General features: G+C 44.6%; 1 pseudogene across 1 annotated transcript; it reads left to right on the plus strand.

Annotated features, from left to right (window-relative positions):
* Positions 1-1033: 1033 nt before the first annotated feature.
* LOC308614125 (germ cell-less protein-like 1) lies at positions 1034-5534 on the plus strand (annotated as a pseudogene). Its single transcript has 3 exons — positions 1034-1091; positions 2731-2783; positions 4169-5534. The product of its transcript is annotated as a germ cell-less protein-like 1 (transcript).
* Positions 5535-17941: the final 12407 nt, after the last annotated feature.

The raw sequence follows: 17941 nt of genomic DNA on the forward strand, positions 1-17941 counted from the left end.
TAACTGATTAAATTTGTTATAAAGCAAAAAAATAAAATAAATAAAAATATATTAAAAAAAAAAAAGAGACGTACCAAAATGTTCATTGCACCTCTATTCACAATAGCCTGGAGATGGAAACAACCCAAGTGTCCACCATCGGATGAATGGATAAAGAAGATGTGGCACATATATACAATGGAATATTACTCAGCCATAAAAAGAAACGAAACTGAGCTATTTGTAATGAGGTGGATAGACCTAGAGTCTGTCATACAGAGTGAAGTAAGTCAGAAAGAGAAAGACAAATACCGTATGCTAACACATATATATGGAATTTAAGAAAAAAATGTCATGAAGAACTTAGGGGTAAAACAGGAATAGAGACACAGACCTACTGGGGGTGGGCTTGGGGATATGGGGGGTTGCTGTGATGGGGCGGGGGAGAGGCATGGACGTGCACATACTGCCGGGCGTGGGGTGGATGGATGGTGCGGGGTGGCCGCGTGGCGCGGGGGGATCGGCTCGGTGCTTTGTGGCCACCTGGAGGGGTGGGATGGGGAGGGTGGGAGGGAGGGAGACGCAGGAGGGAGGGGATGTGGGAACAGATGTATATGTATGACTGATTCACTTTGTTGTAAAACAGAGACTAAAAAAAAAAAAAGAAATAAAAGTTACGTTCCTGATGTAAAATAAAGGAAAAATTAAAACGTTAAAAAAAATGAAGATGTTTTGCCAATTATCCATCTTATTCATTAAGTATTCCTTTTCTCTTCCACTGAGATGAAACATTCTCGTATTCAATTCATATGTTTATTTCTGAACTCCCTGTATCCTTTGATACTCTTCTAATGATTTTTTTTCTGTCTAGTAGCCATTATAAATCTGTTTTTAATTCTTGGCAAGTTTAGGGAAGAAAAATAGGAATATTTTAAATGTTTGGGGTTTTTTTCTAATTTAAGAAAGCATAATATTTTTGTTTCTGTTTTACTTATCAAGGACTTTTGCCTTCTGTCCATCAGGTCCCTCCACAAAGGACAGAGCAGTTTGTACGATGATCCGCCAAACTCAGGACAACGGGCGAACAGGGATTTCGTCCTCATGGCGGATTGGTAGGCAGGAGGGGGAGGACCTGGCATCCTTTGGTGACACCAAGTCAGGGCGCCTGCAGTCAGAACCAGGGTCTGGGCCTTCTGCATCTTCACCCAAGTTCCTTTCCACTTTCTGACTGGAATAGTTAGGTCCACATATTATGTTATTTCAAATATCAGGGCAGTACATCCCAGAGTTGTTTTAACCAGTGTTTAGAAAACATGCAACTCTGGACATATATACACTACCAACATAAAGTAGATAGCTACTGGGAAGCAGCCGCATAGCACAGGGAGATCAGCTTGGTGCTTTGTGACCGCCTAGAGGGGTGGGATAGGGAGGGTGGGAGGGAGGGAGACGCAAGAGGGAAGAGATATGGGGATATATATATGCATAGGGCTGATTCACTTTGTTGTACAACGGAAATTAGCACAGCACTGTGAAGCAATTATACTCCAATAAAGATGTATTGAAAAAGCAAAACAAACAAACAAACAAAACATGCAACTCTAATTCTTACGTACTTGGCGCTGAGGATCTAAAACTTCTGTGCGTACTCATGATGAGCAATTTTTACCTTTTTTTGGTGAAACCCTAGGAGTGGATAAAGTTGGCATTTATTGAGTGCCTATTATAAGAAAGATACTTTCTATGTGTTGACTGCCTTTTCCCCTCTTCTGCCTCCTTTGGATGGGCTCAACCTCTCTTGGTTACTGCAAGGGGGATGAGAGTAGTTGAGCCAGCAAAACACTGCAACTGCCCCAAACCACAGCAACCACACAAGCTCATAAGCCATGGACACCATGAACTCTGCCTGCCCCAGCCCAAGACCCACTGTGGGGACAGGATAAGCAGGGCACAGGAGGCAGTGCAAGGTTAGGAGCGTGTAGCTTTTCTTTTTTTTTTTTTCCAGTTTGAAACCATCCCACAGGAGAATGAACAGGCAAGTTCACGATGCTCTCAGACACGAAGTCCAACTCTCTCTCGCTCTGAGTGCATGTGTGTACCAATCTGTTTGTCTCTCAAGGATCTCCCTTCCCCAAACAATGTCCTTTTTCATCTTCTATCAAATGCCGCTCAAGCTCGGCTCCAATGCCCGTTCCAAGGGGGATCTCCTAAGACCGTGTGTTCCTCTCTGTCTCTGTCACTGTTTACTTCTTCGCATGAGGATGGACCCCACACCAGGGTGGTTACCCACACACCTGGTCTTAAGCAGACCCTTCAGTACCTTGGCTGACATCCCCTGGAGGCCACAGGGATTTGAGCCTCCTCGTCTTCCTTTCTTGCCTAAGTTCCCTTACATCTTACTGACCACGACATCCCCTCACCCCCAACTCAGCTCTTGATCTTCCTGCTGCCATCACACACAAAGTGTTTCCAAACGTACATGTTACGCGTCACGGGATTTTCCACCTTTTTGACTAACTGAACCCATTCGAACTAAATGTATTTCTCTCTTCCGGTTCAGTAGGTTTCTTTCCTGCTCAGAACTACCCAAAACGGTGTATTGTTTCACTGGACCAACACTCACTTTGCAAGGTGCAAAGGGGAAAAATGAGAGAGCTTAATTCAATTACCAGAGTCCCACGTGATACACAGCAAAACCAGGATCCGAGTGTGCAGATCTCTGAGTCTGAATCTCACCCTCTTCTCCTCCAGGGCTCTGCCTCTCCTTCCTGATGCCCCTGCCACTTACGTTCCCACAGGATGATGTAAAGGGCCCAGGATCAGGGTTTGGGAATTCAGAAACATGGCTTGGGTTTTACTCTTTATATTGGTGTCCGCTGGGGGAGGTGTTTTGAATCTTCTGAAAAATCCCAGGGAAATTTGATCAACGGAGCTTATCCTAAATATTACTCTTCAGAGAAGTCCTTGAAATACTAAATATAATCCTGTAGCTGAAAAAATTCCCTCACTAAAGAGATTTTGAATTATGGACCAAGACGTCAGATAACAGATCTATAGGGAGATGAATGTATGACAGGATTTCACCTTATTTATTCATTCATTTCTTTAAGAAACAGAACTAAAGTGCACAATTAGTTTCTCCTTAGTATTCTTTTAGTAACTCTAGCTGAACAGGGACTGGGCAGATGAAGGCAAGTAGAATGCACCAACCTGTGTTTGGGCTCAGGAGGCACAGGAGAGTTTACTTTTGGGGGAATATCCTCAGTATGTGACAGAAATTCATTAGGTAGATAAGAAGAGCACAGTGATTTGATAGGGAAGAATGGTGTTTGTTTCTAGAAAACTGGGCACCAACCTCAATAACTCACTCTCTCCTGCTCATTCCTTTGGTACAAAGCTTAGTAAAATGCAGCCTAAGAGGTGAACAAGTGCTTACCTTTAAGCTGGATTAGGGACTCGGGCATCAGAGAAGGCATATACGATGGGCACTGTGACAAACCAGCTCCAAGATCTGAGGCAGGTCCCCTCCTCTCAGTGTCCCCATGTAGTAGTTTCCTGTGGCTGCCATAACAAATGGGTGACTTCAAACAAGAGAAGTATACTTCGTCCCAGTTCAGGAGGCCAGAAGCCCCAAATCAAGATGCCGACAGGGTTGGTTCCTTCTGACGGCTCCGTGGAGAACCTATTCTCTGCCTTTTTCTTCACTTCGTTGGTGTTGCCTGCAATCCTGGGTGTTTCTGGACTTGTAGGCACAACGCTTCAGTCTCTACCTTCACATGCTTTCTTCCCTGTTTCCGGGTCTCTGTGTGCAAATTTCCCTCTTCTTAGGAGGACACTCAGCTAATCCAATTCGACCTCATCTTAATTGATTATATCCACAAAGACCCTATCTCGGGTGGCTTAGCGTGGCGTTCTCTCCCGAGACCGTTAGAGCAAACGTCCTAGTACTCAGCAGCACTCTGGGCTGGGCTCGTGCCCGGGCCAACGGCGCCTGGAGAGGAAGCTTGTCCACTGCACCACTGAGGTATAGGCCATGGGAGCACGAAGCAGTCGGATGCCATGGCACTGGTGGGGGCGTGCCCCAGAGGAGCCAGGTGCCACTGGTGGGGAGGAGGAGCCTGAGGAGGCAGTAGTGGCAGAGAGAAAGGAACGGAAGGAGAGTCAAGAGGCCAGACCTGCCGCCCGTCAGGAGAGCCGCAAGCGGAAGAGAGGCCCAGGAGGGCCGCTCACAAAAAAGCCCTGCCGGAAACGTGCTCAAGATCGTCCAGGGTCCGTTTAGGAGGCACTCTTCCTGAGAGGAGAACAGAGCGACGTGCGGATCCGCACACTGGGGGACGAGTGCAACTTGCATAGGGTCTACTTGTGCCAGTCAAGGTACTTTGCTAGCATGCTCAGGGGCGCTTGGCGGGAGACAAACATGGATACTATCGAGTTGCAGATGCCTGACGAGAATATTGATGGCGAGGCACTGCACGAGGCTTTCGGTGCCCTGTACCGAGGCTCCATTTTCATCCCACCCGGTCGAGTCGTCGCCATCCTGGCCACAGCCAGCATGCTGCAGCTGGACGAGGTGATTCGGCAGTGCGGGGAGGTCATGAAGGTGACTGTCCGTGTCCAGACCATGTGCAGCTACGACTACTCTGCTGAAAGCTACGGGCTCCAGACCGTCAGGACCATGTGTCTTCAGTGGCTGCTGGACAACATGATGACCCAGTGCAGTGAGAAGCTATTGTGAGAAGTCAGCCTGGATCTCATGAAAGGGGTCATTGCCTGTTCAGAGCTCTTGGTGATGGGGGTGGAGATGAACGTGTACACCATGCTGAAAAAGTGGATGTTCTTGCAGCTGCAGCCGACATGGAGGGGCCCGCGCAGGGCCCTATTGCCTGACACCGACTCATGGTTTGCCAGGTCCAGGAGGGATTCGGAGGGCACCCCTTTCCTGGAGACCGAGCAGGGCAGAGCCTTCGTGCCAGTGTTCCAGCAGCTGCGGTTTGCCTACATAATCTGCGACCCGACGTCAGCACGCGTCATCCACCAGGATGCGCTGATCCCTGCCGCTTGCTTGTGTCCAGTGTACAAAGAGTGTTTTCTTGGCCCCCTCCAGGCTGAGCAGACCAGAGAGCTCTGGCCCGTGGACGTCTACGGGTCCGACCCCCAGGGGAACAGCATGCGGTGCGGGGGCCAGCTCCACAGGCACAAGCAGTGCAGCTGGCGGTGGGAAGGCTTCAACTTCAGCTGGGACCTGGTGGTGTGCTACGCCAATCAGCACATCATTTTCTGGTACAGCGCGCCAAACAACTCCTACAGCCTCGGGGTCAGCGTACTCGAGCAGAGAAAGGTCGCGTTCCGCCTGCGCCTGTCCTCCTTGGACAGGGATGGGAGAGCCGTTTTCAGGAAGGACACAGGATACCAGAGGCTTTCCCTGAGAGAGGATCAAGAGCTAGAGGTAATGAACCTGGAAAACCAATACGTGGTTTTCCCCATCCATGGGGCCTGTAACTTCCTGTACCTCCACTAAGAGGGGTGTTGCCCAGAGTGAGGACCCCTGCAAAAAAGCTCAGAGAACTGAGCAGCTCTTTCCTGGGGTCAGGGACAAGCAGCTTGGTCCAGATGCCAGCTCCTTCTGTGGGGCCAACCAGGCTTGCCCATCTCTGGTAACCAATTCTGTCAGAGGCTTTGTTGAACTGTAGCTCATAATACTTGAGATTGTTTACATGAGCATATGAAGAGGACAAAATTTGAAGCCCCCCAAACTCCTCGAGAACTCATTTGGGCTGTATATGTGGCAACCTGTCCTCCTGGTTGAGGATCCATCGACACCACCCCCTGCCCTGCCCATCATTTCTGTGAAGACAATGAGCTATTGACTTTAGAGAGAAACTGTGAGCCTACCTACTGTACTACTCTTAGTGAAACTCTCTTAATATATGTGTTTCCTTTAGTTTGATTAAATGCATGTTAAAGTAATTTAAAAAAAAGAAATACTACAGAGTGATCCAAAGTACATTTTATCCAGTTTCCCTTAATGGTAATATCTTGCAACACTATAGTACAGTATTGCAGGATATTGATGTTGATACAGGCAAGATGCAAGGTATATCTGTCACAACTAGGGTTTCTTATATTGCCCGTTTATTGCCTCACCCAGTTCCCTCCTGCCCCCCCTTCCGTAACTCCTGGCAACCAAAAATCTCCATTCATATAATTTTGCCATTTCAAGACTGTGTAAATGGCACCTTACAGTATGTAACCTTTTGGGATTTGCTTTATTTCACTCAATGTAGCTCTCTGGAGGGTCATCCAGGTTGTTGCATGTATCATTCGTTTGTTCTTTCTTTTTTTTTATTGATGAATAGTATTCCATGGCAGGGATGTGCTACAGCTTGTTTATCCATTCACCTCAGCGAGGGGCATCTGGGGTGTTTCCAGTTTTGGGCTGTTGCAAATGGATCTGCAGTGAACATTTGTGTACAGAATTTGTATGAATATAAATTTTCAGTTCTCAGGAGTACAAGCCCAAGGACATGATTGCTGGATTGCATAGTAGTTGCATGTTTAGTTTTTGAGAAATTGACGGAATGTTTTCCAAGTGGCTGTGCCACTTTACAGCAGCAGTGTGTGGGTGGTCCAGTTTCTCTGCATCCTTACCAACATTTGGTGTTGGCATTATTTTCTGTTTTAGCCATTATTGTGGGTTTGTGGTTGATGTCTTATTGCGGTTTCGATTTGCATGTTCCTCATGACTAATGATGTTGAACATCTTTTCATGTGCTTATATCCTATCAGCATATCCTCTTCAGTTAAATGTTTCTTCATGTGTTATTTTTTTGCCAGTCTTCCAATTGGATTATTTATTTATTTGTTTACTGTTGAGTTTAGAGAATTTGATATATGTTCTACATATGAGTCCTTTGTTCGATATTTGGTTTGCAAACATTTTCTTCCAGGCAGTGACTTGTCCTTTCATCCTCTTCACAGGGTCTTTCTCAGAGTAGGCCCAATTTATTAATTTTCCTTTTCTGAGTTGTGCTTTTAGTGTCATGTCTACAAACTCTTTGCCAAGCCCTAGATCCTGAAGATTTTCTTCTGTGTGTTTTCCTACATAGTTTTGTAGTTTTGCAGGGTACATTTAAGTCCATGAACCACTTAGAGTTAATTTTTGTATGAGACATAAGACTTAGGTCCAGGTTCTTTATTATGGCTTTTTTCTATGGATGTCTACTTGCTCCAATACCATTTGTTGAACAGGATCCTTCTTCCACTGAATTGATTTTGCATCTTTGTCAATAAGCAGTTGGGCATGTCTCTGTGGGTCTATTTCTTGGTTCTCAATTCTGTTCCATCATTCTATGTTTCATCATTCTATCACTCTTTCAATATCACCATCTTGATTACTGTAGCTAATAGGAAGTCTTGAGATTGGGTAAAGTGATTCCTCCCACTTTATTCTTATTTTCCAACATTGCTTTAGCTGTTCTAGTTCTATTATTTTTTCAAATAAAATTTAGAATAATCTTGTCTCTATCTACAAGAAATCTTGCTAGAATTTTAAGAGGAATTAAATTAGACCTGCATATTAATTTGGGGAGAATTGACATCTTTACTGTGTTGACTCTTTCAGTCCATGAAGAAACCATGCCTCTCCATTTATTTGGATCTTCTTTGAATTCTTTCATCAGTTTTTTGTAGCTTTCAGTAGACAAGTTCTATATATATTTGTTAGATTTACACCTAAATATTTCATTTTTGAGCAATTGTAAAAGGTGTTGTATTTTTAATTTTGGTGACCTCGGGTTCATTGCTAATATATGGAAACTCTAATAATTTATTTTAGTATGCTTGTCTTGTATCCAGTGATCTTGCTGAACTTGCTTATTAGTTAGTTCTAGGATAGTTTTTGTAGACTCTTTGGGAATTTTTATGTAGACCATCATGTCATCTTCAAAAAGGAAAAGTTTTATTTCGTCTAATCCATATGCCATTTATATCCTTTCTGGCTTTATTGCACTTGTTAGAACTTCTAGCATTATGCTTAATAAAAGCAGTGAGAATGCACATCCTGTATCAGGGACTGTCTACTATCATATGCTTTTCACAGTGGCCCTGGGAGAAAGGTATTTTATCTCCCATTTTGCAGCTAAGGAAGCTAAGACTTAGAACAGTCTAAGCAACCTGCCTTGGGTTATAGAGCCAGCCTTGAACTTGGTGTGTCTGGCTCCAGCCAAGAGAGCACAGGTCCATTTGGAGATGGGGCTCTGTCAACTCTTTTCCCAAAACCTCTCTCTCCAGCCCTTCAGTCTTTGCCCGCTAGAGAGAACTCTGGGAGGAGCTTCTAAGTGGGAGAGATTTATGCCTCCACCCCTCACAGACTGGCTCCTGTCCCTGTCTACTGACAACCACAATCTTGGCTTTTCCATTTTCCTCCTTGAAGGCAGCCTTGTCAGGTACGTTCTCTTGAACACACTCTCTTGTTCTCTAGCTCTCTTTTTCACAGTAGCCCTAACCTTGGGCATTGATAGCTGTAAAACAGTTCATGTGAGTCATGGCAGGAGACTAAGAGATCAGGTAGTGCCAGCCCCTCCTTTTACTCTCTGTACCTGATAGCCAAGTGCTGGGGGGAGAGAACGTTCCTTATCACACAGCAGGCAGGGGGTAAATGTTCATTGACTGTTGATTGACTGTGGACTGGATCAACTGGTGTCTCCAAAAGCTGTCCTAACTCAATTCAGCCTATTGGAATACAGTTCAGTCAGGTGCGTAAGTGACCGGGCCAGGGTCCACACAGCTGGGATGTCAGAGCAGGGACAGCAGGAGGTCTCCAGGCTCCTAGCATGTAGCATTACACCAGAGGCTGCCCAAGGATCAGAATCATAATCCTCACACCTACCCTGACATCTTGGCATTTCAGCACAAGAAAGTAATAGACAGAAGAAATGCAGCCATAGACTCCTGACTCAGAAGCAAAAGTCAACCCCAAGAACACTCCAGTCTTTCTTCCCAGCATTCACAGGAATGTTCCTGAAGGGAACATAGGTCAAGGGGCTGTCTATCAGAAGGCCAATCAGTTTACCTCCCATTCCCAACTTTCCCTTCTGACCTAACTGGCTTTGCTCATTTCGTTTGCAAAAAAGAAGTCACGTGACCCTGACGCCACAACAGCTGATTGGACCAATCATGGAAATGACTCAAGGATGGCTCATCAACTATACTCCAATAAAAATAAGTTTAAAAAAAACCAAAAAGGATGGCTCATTGGTGGGCTGGGCTGAGCCAATTAGACCCTCCTAAGAGGAACTATGTCACAGAGATCCAACGTGGTGGCCATTCACCAAGAAGGTATGGGGGGTCTAGTTGTGTTGACATCTTGCCCAGTTGGAGTTGGCCTTTTGCCCAGCTGGGCAGAGATCATGAGTGACAGAAGATGGTCTGTGGAGAAGAGAGGAGAGGAGAGACGGGCTGAGAGAGAAGCCAAGCTGGGGGACCATGAGGCCCCAGGGAGAAGGAGCTGGAGGAAGCCAGAGGCCCCGCTGTGCTGCCTGCAGCTCTGTCCGATAAATATGGAAGGCGCTGAGTACATTCAGTGGCCCGTTATTGGGGCTGGTTGACTGCTTCTTATTGTAACCAAGCAAACTCTACCTGGGACAGCCAACCCTGCATGAGGCCAAGCCAGGCAATGACAGAGACCCTCTCCTTGACCAAACATTAGCTGGGCTGCCCTGACTCCTCTTCTGGACATAGCCTCGACCTGGGTCTCTTGGGTCTGTCCTTGCCAAGTCTAGATTTAGCAGGAATCCTGCTAAGTCAGTTTAGAGAGAATCTCCCATCCTTGATAATTAATCACTCTGGCCTGTTCTCAGCAAGAATCTCACTAAGTTGGTTTAGTAGTTTAGTAAGAATCCCCCTACCCTTGAGGTTTCCTTTTGGTATTTTTCCATCCACTGACCCCCCTCACTCCGCTCATTGGCTGTAAAATTCCCCCCTTGTCTTGCTGTGTCTGGAGTTGAGCCTGATCTCTCTCGCCCATGGCAATATTGTGAATAAAATCTCCCCTATCATTTAACAAGTGTCACAATCATGTTTTCGTTAACAGCAATAGTTGAGGGATGAAGGCCCTTCCCTTATCACAGTCAATTACTAAATTGTCTTAAATGAGCTGTTTATATGTCCGTCTCAACTGTCACCAACATTACCTATAAGCAACCATAATGAAGAGAAATCGTTTTCAAAGTAAAATGACATACTTATTGTAGTATTTATGTACTTCTTGACACTTTAGCATGTGCAAAACTGTACTATTGTTTTTAATAAGTTCCTACCTTTTCAGAATAGCATTTTTATTTTAGAATACTTTTAGACTTACCAGAAAGTTACAATAATACAGAGAGTTTCTATATACCCCTTTCCCAGCTTCCCTTTTTATTAGCATCTTACATAACTATGATATGTTGGTCACAAATAACCAATCTTGATACTTTAATATAAACTCAAGCCTATACAGATCTTCCTCAACTTACAATAGCGTTAGTCCTGATAAAATGATGAAAATTGAAAATATCATGAGTTGGAAATATCATAGGTCAAAGGTGCATTTCATACACTAATCTACTGAACACCATAGTTTAGCCCAGCCTACCTTAACATGCCCAGAACACTCACATTAGCCTACAGTTGGGCAGAATCATCTAACACAAAGCCTAGTTTATAATAAAGTGTTGACGATCTCATGTAATTTATCGAATACTGCACTGGAAGTGAAAAACAGAATGTTTGGGTACAGAATGGTTGTCAGTGTATCATTCGCTTACCCTCGTGATCACGTGGCTGACTGGGACCTGTGTTCACTGCCGCTACCCAGCATCATGAGAGAGGAGTGCACTGCGTATCACAAGCCTGGAAAAAAAATCAAAGTTCAAAATTTGAAGTATGGCTCCTACTGAAGGCATATTGCTTTCACACCAGTGTAAAGTCAAAAAATCATAGGTGGTGCTATCGTAAGCCAGGTACTGACTGTCCTTCATCTCCTTAGTTTTTTCCTTATGTTCTGAGCCCATCCAGGACACTGCATTACATTTTGTCATCATGTCTCCTTAAGTTCCTCTGGTCTGTGACAGGTCCCCAGACTTTCCTTGTTTTTTTTAAAAGTAACTAATTAATTAATTTTTATTTTTGGCTGCATTTCGTGTTTTTTGCTGTGTGCGGGCTTTCTCTAGTTGCAGTGAGTGGGATCTACTCTTTGTTACAGTGTGCGGGCTTCTCACTGTGAAGGCTTTTCTTCTGGTGGAGCACGGTGTCTAGGGATACGGGCTTCAGTAGTTGTGGCTTGTGGGCTCTAGAGCTCAGGCTGAGTAGTTGTGGTGCGCGGGCTTAGTTGCTCTGTGGCATGTGGGATCTTCCCGGACCAGGTTTCGAACACATGTCCCCTGCATTGACGGGTGGATTCTTAACCACTGTGCCTCCAGGGAAGTCCACTTTCCTTGTTTTTGATGACCTTGTTCGTTTGAGGAGTACTGGCTAGGTATTCCATAGAATATCCCTCATTTTGTGTTTTTCTCATAGTTAACTGGGATTATTAGTTTGGGGGAAGACTACCACAGTGATAAACTGCCATTCTCAACACATTTATAAGTGTTTCATGCTATCAATATGATATCACTGTTGATGTTGACCTTGATCACCAGGCTGAGGTCATGCTTGTCAGGTTTCTCCACTGTAAAGTTACTCTCCTTCCCCCCAGCACTTCCATACTGTCATCTTTGGAAGGAAGTTACTATGCACAGCCTGCCTTTAAGAGGTGGAGGATCTACATAAATTATTTGCATTTTTCTGCATGGAAGACTTGACTATCCTCTCCCATTGATTTATTCAGTCATGTATTTATATCAGTATGGACCCATGGATATTGATTTTATACTTTGGGTTATAATCCAACACTCAGTATTTATTTTGTTGTTCAGATTGTTCCAGCTTTGCCTCTTTCGCTTGGCTCCTGTGTCCCTTTGGCATACCCCCATCGTCATGATCTTTGTGAGCACATCCTTGCTTTCTGTCACTATAAGATGCTCCAAGCTCATCTTACATATGTCCAGCCCTACTCCTAGCATCAGCCATTTCTCCAAGGAGCCCTGGTTACTTTTACTGGAGAACGGTAGTAGAAACCAAGATCTGGCTACTGTGTGCTGTTGGAATATCTGCTGCTTCAAGATCCTCTTAGCTGACAGATAAAGGAAATATACGTGTGTATATTAACCTGTGTATATACACATATCTATAAATATGAGTTCATTCTGATGGCTCCAACTCTAATCCATTCCACATGGATCATTCTAAGATTTCTCCCCTTGTTTACCTCTAACTTCTGTCTCCAACAGTCAGAAATCTGCCTCTTACCATCTGCCATTGGTTTCTTTAATTGTTCAATTCCAGTGTACCTGCGTGGGAGTTGGAGAAATTCTAAGCCGTACCCCTGTGGGAAACAACTTTATCAATGAGAGCACTGTGCTAAGGACTTTACTTTTTTATTCATTCATTTTACAAACATCAGTTGAGCACCTGCTTTGTTCCAGAGATGTTCTAAAAATGAAAGACCTATGGTGAGTAAGATAGCCAAGTCCCTGCCCAGTGGAAGTCACAGTATAATCAAGTGCTTATTTACCAAATCTACCCCTGGCCAGGCACATGGTGGTGGCTGGTGAAAGCTTTTATAGTGAGGGGTGGCAGTCACATTAAAAGAGAATTCAGGTAGGGGCGGGAGTGGAATTGAGGGGCCAGCTGGGAGCCTGCTGCAGTCTTCCTGGGATCCAAGGACACAGGACGGACACACGACACATGTCAGAAGGATGACAAAGGCAGAACGGATGGACATTGTAACTGATCGCATATGGGGGATCTGGGGCAGGGAGGAGGCCAAGGTGCTGCTGAGGCCAATGCAGGAGTGGAATTAGGGTGAGGTGAGTGGGGCTGGTCATGTGAGGCAGGGTGAGATCCTGTCTTCATTTAAAGTTTTTAATATTTTGTAAATCTTTGGGTTTTGCATTATTTTGGATTTTTTTAAATATTGTATTCAAATGATATTTATCTTGATTAAGACTTTTTTCTAGCACCCCTTCATCTTTTGCACCTAGTGCAAGGGAGCCACTTGCCTGGCCCAGGCCCTTGGCTGGTAAGAGTAGTCATCAAAATGGTCCAAGGGCTTCCCTGGTGGCACAGTGGTTGAGAGTCCGCCTGCCGATGCAGGGGACACGGGTTCGTGTCCCGGTACGGGAAGATCCCACATGCCGTGGAGCGGCTGGGCCCGTGAGCCATGGCCTCTGAGCCTGCGTGTCCGGATCCTGTGCTCCGCAACGGGAGAGGCCACAACAGTGAGAGCCCCGCGTACCGCAAAAAAAAAAAAAAAAAAAAAAAAAAAAAAGTGGGGGATTGGGTTAGGATATGATTAACAAATCCAGAAGTCCTCTGTAACTTCTACAATTCTGAAAATTAGATTTTTTTTCTCCCAAACATAGTATCAGGAGTATTATAGTGACTGCAGTTTAATGGCTGAAATCAACCTCAGCAGAGGACAAACCGTGCTCTGGGCAGCCTGTTCTCCGAGGACCTGGCATCTTATTTGTGGGCCTGTAAAGAAGATGTCGTCTGTGGCTTGGGCCCCAATTAAAGCATTTCCAGGTGGCTGTGGGGAAAAGAGGCCCCGAGGCCATGTCCTTGGATGAGTCTGCTGAAGTCACACATGCTCACTGTCACATGATGTCCCCACATCCTTGTCCCCCAGCTCCAGTGGGTGGTGCTCACACTGGTTAGAATTGCAAGGGTGGCTGGAGCATCTCGCACAGGGGAGACGTGATGTGGCCAGTGGAATTCCCAGCAGACACTAAGCACATGGAAGTATAATGCACGTTTAGGTCCAGGGAGAATTGGGCTGGACACTGTCATTTTTCAGAACAAGTGGCCAGGTGTCAGGGACTTTAGGTTGAAGTACAGGGTCTTCAAACATCCTAGTGCTGCCACAGAAAGGCTGTGTGTGAGAAGGACGAAGGAATACAGGCCTTCAAGACAGACATGTGGGTTTAAATCCAAATGCTGATTCTCACTGACTGCACATCCACGGGCAAGGTATTGGCCTCTGTGAGCCTCATTTTTCTCATCTGTAAAATGGGGAATTCTCTTCTCCCTTCTGGGTTGCGGTAATAATCACAAAGGATGTGAGTCAAACTCCCAGCTCAGCTCGCGTATGTTCCATCAAGTGCAACCATATGTCAGCAGCAGCGACCAAAAGTCACTCTGTTTGGCTGAAGTAGGTGGTGTGGGAAGGAGGATAGGAAGATGGGGTTGAAAACAGAGTTGGGGGTACTTCGTCCATTCAGTATTTATTTATTTATTTATTTATTCATTCATCCATTCATTCATTCATTCAATATATATTTTTCAGATACTGACCATGTGCCAGGTAGCATAAGGGCTAGGGCCAGGTTCATGCACATGACAGATACAATCCTTGTCCCCAGGCACTTTTTTAAAAAGAAACATCTTCTTCATGCTAAGAAAATCCTTTTCTTTTTTTTTTTTTTTTTTTTGCAGTACGCGGGCCTCTCACTGTTGCAGCGTCCCCCGTTGCGGAGCACAGGCTCCAGAAGCACAGGCCCAGTGGCCACGGCCCACAGGCCCACCCGCTCCGTGGCACGCGGGATCCTCCGGGACCGGGGCATGAACCCGTGTCCCCTGCATCGGCAGGTGGACTCCCAACCACTGCGCCACCAGGGAAGCCCCTCATTTTTTTTTTAATAATTTTTTTTTTTTTTACTTTTTGGCTGCATGGCATGTGCGATCTTAGTTCCCCGGCTAGGGAATGAACCCGTGCCCCTTGCACTGGAAACTTGGAGTCTTAACCACAGGACTGCCAGGGAAGTCATAAGGAAATCCTTTTCTATTTCTGTTTTGCTAAGAGTTTTTAAAAAATTATAATAGCAATAGAACTTTAGAGAATGCTTTTTCTCATCTTATTGAGTTGGGTATATATTTTCTCCTTTAACTTTTTAAACTAAATTCTTAGAGATAGAATCATTGGGTTAAAGGGGTTATACATAGAGAACCCTAAAGATGCTACCAGAAAACTATTAGAGCTAATCAATGAATTTGGTAAAGTAGCAGGATACAAAATTAATGCACAGAAATCTCTGGCATTCCTATACACTAATGATGAAAAATCTGAAAGTGAAATCAAGAAAACACTCCCATTTACCATTGCAACAAAAAGAATAAAATATCTAGGAATAAACCTACCTAAGGAGACAAAAGACCTGTATGCAGAAAATTATAAGACACTGATGAAAGAAATTAAAGATGATACAAATAGATGGAGAGATATACCATGTTCCTGGATTGGAAAAATCAATATTGTGAAAATGGGTCTACTACCGAAAGCAATCTACAGATTCCATGCCATCCCTATCAAACTACCACTGGCATTTTTCACAGAACTAGAACAAAAAATTTCAAAATTTGTTTGGAAAAACAAAAGACCCCGAATAGCCAAAGCAATCTTGAGAATGAAAAACGGAGCTGGAGGAATCAGGCTCCCTGACTTCAGACTATACTACAAAGCTACAGTAATCAAGACAGTGTGGTACTGGCACAAAAACAGAAAGGTGGATCAATGGAATAGGATAGAAAGCCCAGAGATAAACCCACAGACATATGGTCACCTTATCTTTGATAAAGGAGGCAGGAAGGTACAGTGGAGAAAGGACAGTCTCTTCAATAAGTGGTGCTGGGAAAACTGGACAGGGACATGTAAAAGTATGAGATTAGATAATTCCCTAACACCATACACAAAAATAAGCTCAAATGGATTAAAGTCCTAAATGTAAGGCCAGAAACTATCAAACTCTTAGAGGAAAACATAGGCAGAACACTCTATGACATAAATCACAGCAAGATCCGTTTGGACCCACCTCCTAGAGAAATGGAAATAAAAACAAAGATAAACAAATGGGACCTAATGAAACTTCAAAGCTTTTGCACAGCAAAGGAAACCATAAACAAGACCAAAAGACAACCCTCAGAATGGGAGAAAATATTTGCAAATGAAGCAACTGACAAAGGATTAATCTCCAAAATTTATAAGCAGCTCATGCAGCTCAATAACAAAAAAACAGACAACCCAATCCAAAAATGGGCAGAAGACTTAAATAGGAATTTCTCCAAAGAAGATATACAGACTGCCAACAAACACATGAAAGAATGCTCAACATCATTAATCATTAGAGAAATGCAAATCAAAACTACAATGAGATATCATCTCACACCAGTCAGAATGGCCATCATCAAGAAATCTAGAAACAATAAATGCTGGAGAGAGTGTGGAGAAAAGGGAACCCTCTTGCACTGCTGGTGGGAATGTGAATTGGTACAGCCACTATGGAGAACAGTATGGAGGTTCCTTAAAAAACTACAAATAGAACTACCATATGACCCAGCAATCCCACTACTAGGCATATACCCTGAGAAAACCATAATTCAAAAAGAGACATGTACCAAAATGTTCACTGCAGCTCTATTCACAATAGCCTGGAGATGGAAACAACCCAAGTGTCCATCATCGGATGAATGGATAAAGAAGATGTGGCACATATATACAATGGAATATTACTCAGCCATAAAAAGAAACGAAACAGAGCTATTTGTAATGAGGTGGATAGACCTAGAGTCTGTCATACAGAGTGAAGTAAGTCAGAAAGAGAAAGACAAATACCATATGCTAACACATATATATGCAATTTAAGAAAAAGAAATGTCATGAAGAACTTAGGGGTAAAACAGGAATAGAGACACAGACCTACTGGGGGTGGGCTTGGGGATATGGGGGGGGGCCGTGACGGGGCGCGGGAGAGGCATGGACGTGTATACACTGCCGGCCGTGGGGTGGATGGATGGTGGGGGGTGGCCGCATGGCGCGGGGGGATCAGCTCGGTGCTTTGTGGCCGCCTGGAGGGGTGGGATGGGGAGGGTGGGAGGGAGGGAGATGCAGGAGGGAGGGGATGTGGGAACAGATGTATATGTATGACTGATTCACTTTGTTGTAAAGCAGAGACCAATAAAGAAAATATATATATTTAAAAAAAAGGGGCTAAACGTTTACAATGTTGAGACATTTGGCTAAACTGTCCTTCGGAAAAGTTTGTTCTGTTTATCTTCTCCAACCCCAGGGTAGTAGAGGGGCGTGCCAACTTCAACACACCCTCAGTACCAATTCTCTCTTATTTTCATTGTTCCCATCTGATAGTGGAAACGTGGGGTGTGTGGCAGTTTGGGTCCTGCAAGAAGCAGATGTCAAGATGGGATTAGACATTCAAGAGAGTTCTTGTGGGGGGAATGCGGAGGAGCCATCAGATGCCCACTCAGGGCTGACTCCATGAAGGACAGAAGAAGAAAGCAGGGCTGGGAGGCAGAGTCCAAGATTCAAGAAAGTGTTTAGAAAGTTTCAGCCAGGCCGGTGGGGTCGCCAAGCCAAAGTCGCCCGCAGAGGAGTTTCCTTCATAATGGAAGGGGCTGCACCAGCACCTCTGCCAGCTAAACTCATGGGTAGGCAAGAAGCCCTGGGAAGTGCGGCCTGGGGGCAGATGAAGTGGTGAATTCAGAGCACAGCCAGGGCTGTCTATCAGTTACACCACTCCTCCCACCAGCAGGAGAGCCGAGTACACAGTCTTATGGCTGCCACAGGCTGTTTATTTTATTCTTAATAATTTGTATATTAGGTATATTATGTATATTAACCCTTGTGAACATTGCAGATATTTCCCCCCATTTATTGAATGTCTTATGATCTCTTGGGAGAGAGAAGGGAAGACTGTCATAAAGGAAGGAAATTCTAAATATTTAGACAGAAATATCTAACCATTTTCTAAACAGCTTTTGGGTTGTGTTTTTCTTTCTTTTCTTTCTTTTTTTGGGGCATTCTTGGAAGGCT

The sequence above is a fragment of the Mesoplodon bidens genome, assembly GCF_964165515.1.
Source record: "Mesoplodon bidens genome assembly, chromosome: 3".
Classification (NCBI taxonomy): Eukaryota; Metazoa; Chordata; class Mammalia; order Artiodactyla; family Ziphiidae; genus Mesoplodon; species Mesoplodon bidens.